General features: G+C 38.4%; 1 pseudogene; it reads right to left on the bottom strand.

The window, feature by feature from the left end:
- Nucleotides 1-9,753: 9,753 nt before the first annotated feature.
- LOC123838359 (keratin, type II cytoskeletal 8-like) lies at nt 9,754-11,600 on the bottom strand (annotated as a pseudogene).
- Between the last annotated feature and the right edge of the window lie 310 nt (nt 11,601-11,910).

Below are 11,910 nucleotides of genomic sequence, written 5' to 3'. Positions count from 1 at the left end.
TCTTTATGTTAATTTAGGGAGAAATGACATCTTAAAATATTGCCTTCCATTCTATGAGGGTGGTGTATCTTTTATGTATTTAGATAGCATTTAATTTTTCTCAACAGTGCAACTGGAGAATTCAGTGTGTAAGTCCTGAATATCTTCTGTCAAATTTATCTTTAAATATTTCATAATTTTTGATATTAGTATAAGTGGTACCATTTCCAATTTCAACTTCCAATTACTAGGATATATATATAGAAATATAATTGTTTTTTGAATATTGAGTCTGTATTTTGCATACCTGATAAATTCAATTACCTCTAATAGATTTTGTAGTTTCCTCAGATTTTTCTGTGTAGAGGGACCATATTATCTGAGACTGGAGAGATTCTAATTCCTCCTTTCCCATATTTCAGTTTCTATTTGTATTGCCTGATAGTACTGCAGAAACCTCAAGCAAGATGTGACGAGATCAGACATTTCTGCCTTGTTACCATTCTTAGAGAGAAAACATTCATTCTCACAATTAAGAATAACTTGAGCTATAGTTTCCATGTAGAGAAGACCTTTATTGGATTGAGGTTTCCTTCTACTAGAATTAGTTTGCAAGGACATTTTTCTTTTCATGAATTATATCAATTTTTTTTCCCTAAATCTGAGAGGATTATAGTTTTCTCTTTTAGCCTGTTAATATGAATAATTACAGAACTGAACGGACCTTGCATTATTGGTAGAAGCTAGATTTCTATGATTTTATCTTCTCTCCCATATATTATTAGATTCAGTGTTAAAATTTTTGTTTAAACATTATATCTGTGTGAAAGATGGTGTTTCTGTACTTTTCTCCTTAACAATCTTTTTTGGGGGGTTTTGTATTAGGGAGATGCTGGCATCGTAGAAAGTATTCCTTTCTTGTCTATTTCCTGGAAAAGTTGATATAGAACTATTATTTCCTTCTTAAATATTTGGTAGAAACCACCAGCACAGGAATCTAGGCCTGGAGATTTCTTCGTGGAAATGTTTTCACTACAAATTCAATTTCCTAATGACAAAGCATTAGGTAATCTCTTTCTTGAGTAAATTTTTATAAGAAAATATTAATTTCATCTAAGCTGTTGAAATTTGCACAAAGTTGTTCATCATAGTCTTCCTACATTATTTTTTAGTGTCCGTAGGAACTACAATAATGCTTCTCTCATTCCTATGCCCCTCCCCCCACTCTCTCAGTAACTCCCCTTTTTTCTCTCCATTCTGGGCTATAGTTTTATCAATTTTAATGATCCTTTCTTAGTCCATTTGGGCTTCTATAACAAAAATACCATGACTGGGTGGCTTAAACAACAAATATTTATTTCTCACAGTCTGGAGGCTGCACAGTCCAAAAATGACACCACCAACACATCTGGCACCTAGTAAGGGCCCACCTCCTTGTTGGTAGGTGACTTCTTGTTGTGTCCTAACATCTGGAGGGACAAGGGAGCTCTCTGGAGCCTCTTTTACAGTCCCTTTCATGAGGGCCCCTAATCACCTCCCAATAGCTCCATCTCCAAACACCATCACATTGGGAATTAGATTTCATTATGTGAATTCTGGAGACACATAAACTTTCAGTCTATTGTACCTTCAAAGAACTAGTTTTTATTTACACTAATTTTCTATATTTTTTATTGATTCTTCTCTTATCTTTATCAATAACTCTCCTCTCTTTAGCTCACTTTTGTTTTTCTAGTTTCTTAAGGCAGAAAACTATGTCATAGGTTTTGGAGTTTTCTATTTTTCTAATATATATATATATACAACATTAACTTCCCTTTAAGCAGTGCTATAGAGGCATCTCACAAATTTAATATGTTTTAAAGTTTTCACTCACTAAAAAATATTTTCATATTTCCTTTGTAATTTCTTCTTTAAACCATGGGTTATTTAGAAATATGTGTGCTTTTGTTTTTTAGGTTGCAAATATTTGGAGACTTTGAGATATCATGCTATTATTGATTTCCTTTTTTTTTTTAAGATTTTTATTTATTTATTTGACAGAGAGAGAGCACAAGCAGGGGAAGCTGGAGAAGCAGGCTTTCCACTGAGTGGGGAGCCCAATGCAGGGCTTGATCCTGGGACCCTGGGATCATGACCTGAGCTGAAGGCAGACACTTAACTGACTGAGCCACCCAGGCACCCCTGCTATTATCGATTTCTAATTTAATTCCATTGTGGTAATCAGTAATACTTTGCATGATTGGAATCATTCTGAAACACAATAAGGCCTTTTTTAATGATCCAGAATATGAAAATGAAACATTTTTGTACTTGAAAATAATTTCTAGGGCGCCTGGGTGGCTCAGTCGTTAAGCGTCTGCCTTCGGCTCAGGTCATGATCCCAGGGTCCTGGGATCGAGCCCTGCATTGGGCTCCCTGCTCGGTGGGAAGCCTGCTTCTCCCTCTCCCACTCCCCCTGCTTGTGTTCCTGCTCTCGCTATGTCTCTGTCAAATAAATAAACAAAATCTTTAAAAAATAATAATAATAATAATAATTTCTATTTTTCTTTTGGATGGAATGTTCTATAAATGTCATTTAGGTCAAGTTGGTTGGTTAATCTATCCCATCTATCCCTGATTTTCTCTACATGTTATTTAAATTACTGAGAGAGAGGTAGTGAAATCATCTCTCTCTAATTATGAATTTATCTATTTCTCTTTGAACTTGTGTTTTTGCTTTATGTATTTTGAAACTTTGTTGTTAGATGTGTAAGGACTTGGGAATGCTAAATCCTCTTGATGAATTTATACCTTTATCATTAGTAAAAGACCTTCATCTGAGGTACCATTTCTTTCCTGCTGATAGTGGTACCCACATATGCAGAATGCTCTGACCATCTATTATAAATCTGTAACAATAGGGGTGCATTTCAGCACAGTCCTAGGGTTATCAATAACATCTAGAGCCCCATTTGCAATTTTATCAATGGGAATATTCTTGTTAGAAATGGATTAAGGAGGGGGCACCTGGGTGGCTCAGTCAGTTAAGCCATCCGTCTTAATTTTGGCTCAGGTCAAAAGTTGTGAGAGGAGCCCTACATTGGGCACCATGCTCAGTGCAGAGTCTGCTTGAGATACTCCCTCTCTGGCCCTCCCCCTGCTTGCATGCTCTCTCCCCCTCTCTCTCTCTCTTTCTCTCTCTAAAATAAATAAATAAGATAGATCTTTAAGAAAAAAAAAGAAATGGATTAAGGAGACTTAGGAAATTTTTTTTTGAATCCACATACATAGGTGGTAGGACAAGTGAGTGGAGACTTCCACAGCAGAGATCAGAAGACAGAAGCATTGAGAAATTAGACTGGAGAGTGTAGCTGCAAGGTTAGAAATAGGATATACCTTTGAGGGGACAATTCTATGAAGTATTAAGCTCTTTGATGTCTTTTTCCTTTAACTCTTAGAGCAGTTATATTTTGTCAATAACTAAAAAACCAATTTATTTATGTTATAATCCCTTTTAGATTTCTCCCAAACCTAAAGAAAACTACTCTATCTAGGTTTTGTGGGATAAAGTAATTCTTAAATTCAAAGGGAAGTTATTTCCACCCCAAATTAAACAGCCACATGTGCCCCACATCCCTATAGGGCCACAGTGAAGAGGGTGCAAACCATGGTTTTCAGGCTTCAACAATAGTGAAGAGACAGTTGTCCTTGAGAAAATTACATTTAAGAAAAAGAGAGAGACATGGGTTGTATTCATCTTATAATCTTTCTAATCTCTCACTATACATACATAATATGTGTATGTGTGTGTGTATACACATATATATATCCCCATATACACATACATGCTATACATATAAGTATATATGTGTATATAAGACAGCATGTACATATATATGAAGGATATATATCACATATACAGTAAATGATTTTAAATGCACAAAATATGCAGACAAGAAGAAGATTATAATAATAGGCTCCCAAACATACTTGCAAGTATTTCTCACAATAGAAACAAGTTACTGGGGGCGCCTTGGTGGCTCAGTCGTTAAACGTCTGCTTTCGGCTCAGGTCATGATCCCAGGGTTCTGGGATCAAGCCCCGCATCGGGCTCACTGCTAAGCAGAGAGCCTGCTTCTCCCTCTCCCACTCCCCCTGCTTGTGTTCCCTCTCTCGCTGTCTCTCTGTCAAATAAATAAAATCTTAAAAAAAAAAAAAACAAGTTACTGTATGACTGAATTAATAAAAACTAGCTCATAAGATTTCAAAAGTTAACAGTAAAAAAAGTTATTCAGAACAATTCTTTAGTTATGAAGAGCCCACAATTAGAATTAATTCCTCGGTGGTATTTTCTTTATTTCTCTCCTAGTCTAGAATGACTATTCAGATAAGGCCATTGCCAGTAATGATAGTGATGATAATCAGGATCTCTTTTATGCTAATAAAACCCTGGAGTAAAAGAGTTAGGCGTTTAAATTAGGTCATACAATGATCCAATTGAGGGAGATTTTAAAATACTCCTTATAATAAGTATTTTTGCAGACTTGACTCAATTTGAAGGTAATAGTTCACTTCTGAAAGATGTTTTAAGAATTTTAAAACTTAGAGCTTTATCTCTATTTCCCCTATGAAAAGATTTTGTATGAAGAAGGCTTTTGCCTTAGGATTCACACATAGAGGAGAGAACACTTGCAGTGAGGTTGGTCAGTTCTAGGTGGTTCCATGAAGACTTATGTAGTTACTTTCCCATTTTATAGATAAAGAAGCTAGAGGCAAGAAACTTAGTAACCGGCCCAAAACCACAAAGATAATAAGAGATAGAATCCAGATTGAAAAGTCTGACACTAAAGCCCTTGAACTTATCTTAAAACATTTTCTGATACGCTAATGCTCATTTCTCAGTACTTTTAGTATTTCCCTTCAAATCTTTTTTATTTGTTTCCATTTTCTCCTACAATAACTTTAGACATACTTAAGGTCAACATAAAAATAATAAAAGATAAGGGGCGCCTGGGTGGCTCAGTCATTAAGCATCTGCCTTTGGCTCAGGTCATGATCACAGGGTCCTAGGATCAAGCCCCGCATCTGGGCTCCCTGCTCAGCAGGGAGTCTGCTTCTCCCTCTCCCACTCCCCCCTGCTTGTGTTCCCTCTCTCACTGTGTCTCTCTCTGTCAAATAAAAAAAAAAAAAAAAAAAAAAAAAAAAAAAAACCTTTAAAAAAATAAAAAATAAAAGATATTGACAACTAGTATCAGAATCAAAGGGGTACTTTGGAATATAAAGAGTTACTACAACTCAGTAAGTAAAATATCAAAAATTAACAGAAACAGAAAAATAAATAAGATTTGTTTGAACAATTAGTGCTTAGGAAGATCCATGTGGTCCAGCAAAATATATTGCCAAATGAAATTCTGGTGAAATATCTTTTTTTTTTTTTCTGAGAGAAAGAGAGAGAGGGAGGGAAAGATTAAGAAAGAGGGAGAGGGAGAGAGAATCTTAAGCAGGCACCACACTCAGCATTAAGCAGGATGCAGGACTTGATCTCAGGACCCTGAGCCAAAATTTAGAGTCAGACGCTTAACTGACTGAGCCACCAGGTGCCCTAATTCTGGTAAAATATCTTAAGAAAACAAATGACTTAAAGTAAAAGAAAGAGTAGGGACATTACTTAGATCTAAATAATGATTATCCCTACACAGAGTATGAGAGAAATGGAATCTATAAACATGATCTTTTTTTAAGTTGATGAGCTTATATTTTGTCTGATTTTCTAGATGTTTAAAGTGGATAGGTAAATGCAGTCCCTCTTACAGAGAAGGTAAATCTAGTCCCTCTTACTTCATCATAGCCAAGAGTGGAAGTGTCTAATGGTATCTACTGGTGGGCAGAATAAAGCAGTAAATGGAAATAAATTGTCATAAAATTCTTTCATTTGTCAGAAAGTGGTAGAGGTACAGACTTAGGGTAACTTTTCTTTTCTTTTTTTTTTTAAGATTTTATCTATTTGGCAGAGAGAGACAAAGCGAGAGAGGGAACACAAGCAGGGGGAGTGGGAGAGGGAGAAACAGGCTTCCCGCGGAGCAGGGAGCCCTATGCGGGGCTCGATCCCAGGACTCTGGGATCATGACCTGAGCCGAAGGCAGACGCTTAATGACTGAGCCACCCAGGCGCCCCTTAGGGTAACTTTTCAAAACGAAAGAAAATAATCCAAGATGGAATCATTATAGAAATGAATATAAACAAAAATTAACTTGAAATAGATCATAAATCTAAATATAAAAAATATAGTTCATAGAAATGAATTTATGAGTGTATCTCTATAATCTTGGAATAAACCGAGTTTTTAAAAAAGGACACAAAAATATGAATGTAAAAGAAAAAAACCTAAACTGGACCTTTTTTAAATAAAAAATTTACACCATTAGATTATTAAACTCTGGGCCATAATAAAGTGACACTCACTTTGAACAACCAGAAACTTAGACAAAATAGATGAAGCAATGGTTTGGGACCACTGGATAACTAGTAACAAAGTGATCCCTGAGAGAAGAGAAACAAATGAGGTAGGGTGAGGAGAATTTCCAGGCACAGCAGAGAAAGGAGGAAGTAGACTTCATAAATTATAAAAGCAAAGTGTGAAGTTCTGAGAGGGCAAGTTGGCTAGAATTTGAGAGATAAGGTACACAAGAGGAGGGAGTGAGAGAGGAAGGGACAGAGGGAGAAAGGAGTGGGAAAGAGAAAGAGAAGGTGAGGGGAGAGAGAGTAAGAGGGGAAAAGGGAGCTCCAGGATCTGCAGAAGCATCCCTTCAAGACTTTAGCTGAATATCATCTGATGCATGCATGTGAAAAAATGACCCAAAGCCAGAGAAAGAATAACCATAAAATATCAGCAGTACAAATTCTGGAACTACACAAGTCTGAGAACAGTTCATGATCCCCTCACAGCTAGAGTAAAAAAATCCACCTAATTAAGAAGACATCATTGGGTAAACAGTTTTTTTCTTTAATAGTAATAAATAGCATGATTACACAGGGGTAATACAAATCTACACATCTGATAAGTTACATAGAGCTAAATACACACAAACACACACTCACATAAATAAGTACATGTAAAACAGGTAAAATCTGAATAAAGCTAGTAGATTGTATCAGTGTCAATTTCCTGGTCATACCATCATACTATAGTTATATAACACGTTACTAATGGGGGGAAACTGAGTGAAGGGTACATAGGATTTATCTACAATATTTCTTTCAAATGCACATGGATCCACAATTAGAATAAAAAATTATAATTAAAAAGGAAATTTAGTCTTAATTATGTGAAATTAAAATATTCTAATATAAATATGTTTCAAGAAGTATATACTTCTTATATTCCCTTAAAGGGAACATATCTAAGCACAAAGCCTAACTTTGTAAGTTTTTAAGTTTAAATCACTTTTTTCCCCTATTGGGCTCAATATTAGTACACTTTATAAAATAAATTAAGCACTCTAGAGATCTGTCAAATGGCCTCATTGCTTTTTCTCCCCTTCAAATATCCAGTGCTACAACATCCTTCCACAGAAAGGAAAATCCTATTATTGCTTAACTTCTTTTAGTAAGTAATATATACCTCATACAAACTCTAGAAAACTACCATGGATAATTCTGATTTGATAATTCTCTGCTAATGGTTTCCACTTAAAAACAGAAGCCAGAAAGTCCAAGCTTACTGTTCTATCACATATTTAAATTCGCTGTCTCTTCCCAAATAGCTGAACTAACTGTCCTCTGTCAAGCAAGGTAGTTAAAAAATAAAAGAGATGGACTGAGGATTTTCCTTATTGGAGACATACATTTTCTTTGAACTATTATTTTAAAACTTTGTAAAGCCTTGCCTTTTACCTAATAGTTCACTGACCATCAATTTTCCTCAATCTTGCTATGTGCTTAAGTATGCTATCCCTGTTCCCGGTCTCTTTTCTACTGCAAATTTAAATGGAAAAGGACTCATACAACATAAAACTGAATCTCTGTAACATACAAACTAAGCCTTTACAACATTTTCTTAGCCTGGGTTAGGTCATCTAACTCTGCTTTCATGACTCTTTATAAGGGCTAATAATCATCTTATTTCTGATACTGGCCTGTACTGCAGTTTGATAATGCACCCTTTCCACAGTCTTAAATGATTCTTCATAGTTATTAGTACAGCAGATAACTCAACAATTCATACTTATACAAAAGGGGGAGGAGGCAGTAAGTCTAGTAAAACCATAAACAATATTTTCTAAACAACCTCATATTTAATAGAATTTGGGGAATGGTGCAGTCCCGAACACCATAGATAAGTATCATGGAGCCTTTATCTACCTTTGGTCAAAATGGTAAACTGAGAAATAACACAAATACCCTGACAACTGGTAGCTGGCCTAGAACAGAATAGCAGCCCATGGTGTCCCCATTGAATTTAAATATTTTTTTTAATATTTTATTTATTTATTTATTTGAGAGAGAGAACACAAGTGGGGGCAGGGAGAGAGGGACAAGCAGACTCGTCCAGGGAGCCTGATGTGGGGCTTGATCCCAGGACCCTGAGATCATGACCTGAGCTGAAGGCAGATGCTTAACCAACTGAGCCACCCAGGCGCCCCTGAATTTAAATAATTTAACAGAATATCAACATCTGATGACATTACTCCATGACCATAACAGAACAAAACAAAATACAAGGACATCACACAACAAAAAATACTAAATATCCCTCTCTCCTGACCAAATAAATGACCACTACTTTATGACAATTCTAGCTCCATTTTTCCATTTTACCTCCTAGATTAAAAATTATTAAAATATGCAGTTACTCAGGGCGCCTGGGTGGCTCAGTTGGTTAAGCGACTGCCTTCGGCTCAGGTCATGATCCTGGAGTCCCTGGATCGAGTCCCGCATCAGGCTCCCTGCTCGGCAGGGAGCCTGCTTCTGCCTCTGACCCTCCCCCCTCTCATGTGCTCTCTCTCTCTCATTCTCTCTGTCTCAAATAAATAAATAAATAATCTAAAAAAAAAATATGCAGTTACTAATTTGCCATCATTCCATGACAAATGCTAATCCAGAACAGAACCCTTCTCAAAAATCATCTAGGATAACCCAAAACACTGTAAAAAGCCCATGCTATCCTTTACTGAAACAACCTACAAGTCCACATTTGTTCCATCACCCTTGCAAAAGCAAGTTAAATAAAGTTTGACTCTAGGTGTGTTCCTGGTGATCTTTAGACATTATGTTTTATCAAGCTCACACACAACAAGGCAGCTTAATGAGAAAGACTATGACTATTACAAACACTGGTTAGCCTGCGGATTAAATGGCATTTTAATGGTTTGTTGATGTGAATGTAAATTGGTACAACCACTTTAGAAAATGCTTCAGCTATATCTACGTAAGTTAAATATATAACTGTCCCAAGTCTCAAGAGTTCCATCTAGGTTTATCTCTAAGAGATATGAAAGACATATTCACTAAAAGATAAGCATGGAATGTTCATGGATGTTTTATTCATAATAGCACCAAACTGAAAGCAAGCCAAATGTCTATCTAAAAAAAAAAAAAAAGGTAAATCACTTATGTAAAATACTACACAGCAATGTGAATGAATGAATTACACTTAATATGAATTCATCTCAAAAACAGAATATTGAGCAAAGAAACCAGCCACTAAATATGCATGCTGGATGAATCCCTTTATATAAAATTCAAAAAGAGATTCTAATGCAACTAAAAGTTAGAATATTGGTTACACTTGAGAGTATAAGTTACTTGTAGCACAAAGGAGATTTAGGGAGATGTGGTAATCCTCTGCTTCTTGATCTGGATTACTTGAGTATATAAGTTTGTGGAAATTCATAAATCTGTATATACAAGATATGTCCACTTTTCTGTTTGTTATAATTTGTGTTCCATTTTGTTTCGGGGATTGGCAGAGCCATCTGAGGCTTTATTTGGGAAAAGACACTTGAGTTGGCTTTTAGTTGGGGCCATGGGCAAGAGGCAGTACCCAAGGCAGTAGACTCCCCCTAAGCGTAGGCTGAGGACTGAGACTGAGCCTCAGGTGTGTCTCCTGTTCCAGACACTCCCCTGCACAGCTCCTTCCCCCAAAGGCTCTATGGTAACCACAGGAGTGGGGAGGTTGGTAGGGACCACAGTGCTTATTCACTTGGACAAGAGGACATTAGATGACTCAAACACCAGCTTCCCATCACAGGTCTCGATCTTCTTCACAACCATGGTGTTGGAGGAGCTGACAAGGCTGAATTAACTGGAGCCCCTAGCAGAGCCGAAGCTGGACTGGAAGCTCAGGCTATGGGTGAGACCAGGGCTTGTGAGGCCCCTGTAGGCTGAGCTCAGCCCACCCGAGTAGCTGCTGGTGGTCTTAGTATAGATACTCATGTTCTGCATCCCAGCCTCCAGCCAGCTCTCCTCACCCTCCAATAGCTTGCAGCAGGTGGTTATCTAAGTGTCCAAGGCCAGCTTGATGTTCATGAGCTCCTGGTACTCGTTCAGCTGCCAAACCATGTCCTGCTTGTCTTGCTGCAGGGCAGCTTCAGCCAGCTTGGCAGTGGCATCCTTAATGTCCAGCTCCTCATGCTGCTCCATATCAGCTGTGGCGGCCTCCAGGGAAGCCCTCTGGCTTTTGAGGCCCTTGATCTCCGCCTGGAATCAGGTGATGTTCCAGTTCATCTTGGAAATCTCCATCTTCGTTGTGACAGAGGTCACCCCCATGATTCCCAGCCAATGTCTGCAGTTCCTTGTCCGGTACATGGTCTTGGTCTCAGCCCAGCTGTAGTTGGCAGTGTCTTTGTACTGGGCTTTGACCTCAGCAATGACGCCATCCAGGGAGTGGCTGTTGTCCATAGACAGGACCATGGACGTATCCGAGATCTGGAACTACTACGGTTCACAGATCTCCTCTTCATACAGCTGCCTTAAGAAGCCAGTCTCATCGGTCAGCCCATCCAGATGGGACTCCAGCTCTACCTTGTTCATGTAAGCTTTGTCCACATCCTTTTTGATGAGGACAAATTCATTCTCCATGTCTGCATGCACTTTGATCACCCCCTCATATTGCCACCAGCCCCGCATATTGCCAAGTCCACCTCCAGCTTCAGCTTCCCCGGGCCCAGTGTGTCCAGCTGCTGCCAAAGGTTGTTGATGTAGCTCTTGAGCATGTTGTCTGTGTTGCTCCAGACTGTTTTCTGCTGCTGTAGAAGGCTCCACTTGGTCTCTAGAATTTTGTTCTGCTGCTCCAGGTGCTGCACCTTGTTGATGAAGGAAGCAAACTTGTTGAGCATCTTGATCTGCTCCTTCTCCTAGGTGCACAGTCTGGATGTTGGGGTCCCCCTCCAGCTTAAGGGAGTTCAGCAGGTTCTAGTTCACTGAGACAGCTTTGATGCCCTCCACGTCCCTGGCCCCACTGTAGGCCCCGACCATACTCATGCCCAGGCCACCCCCAGGAGCTGCTACTGCTGCCCACCTGGGAAAAGGTGGAGGAGCTGATGCCAGTGCCAGGCGTACTCATGTACCAGTTAGCTGCTAAAGGCCCAGGGGCTAGAGGTGGACACCTTGTAGGACTTCTGGGTCACCCAGATGGTCATGGTCGAGACTGGAGTAGAGGAGAGCAGGCTAAACCTGACAGGTTTGAGAAGGAGTCGAGAAGCTGCTTCTGGGTAGGCTAAAAATTTTGAATTTACAGGTTTTCATAAAAATGTAAAAGACATACCAAAACTGAACTCTCGTTCTTGCATAGTAAAGATTCTTAAAAAAAAAAAAAAAAACTACATTAAGAATAGTTACTATATCATTCAGAGTCCCACCAGGAAACAGATGGCACATCAAGAGGTTAGTTGAAACAAGTTTAAGGAAGAAATAATTTATAGAGGTGTAGGCAGAGTTCAGTGAACCAGA

The sequence above is a fragment of the Mirounga angustirostris genome, unplaced genomic scaffold, assembly GCF_029215605.1.
Source record: "Mirounga angustirostris isolate CCGP_5_RB_7025 unplaced genomic scaffold, mMirAng1.0.hap1 SCAF_3, whole genome shotgun sequence".
NCBI classification, from domain to species: Eukaryota; Metazoa; Chordata; class Mammalia; order Carnivora; family Phocidae; genus Mirounga; species Mirounga angustirostris.
The sequence above is the reverse complement of the archived record's forward strand: the minus strand, read 5'-3'. Positions and strand labels throughout refer to the sequence as shown.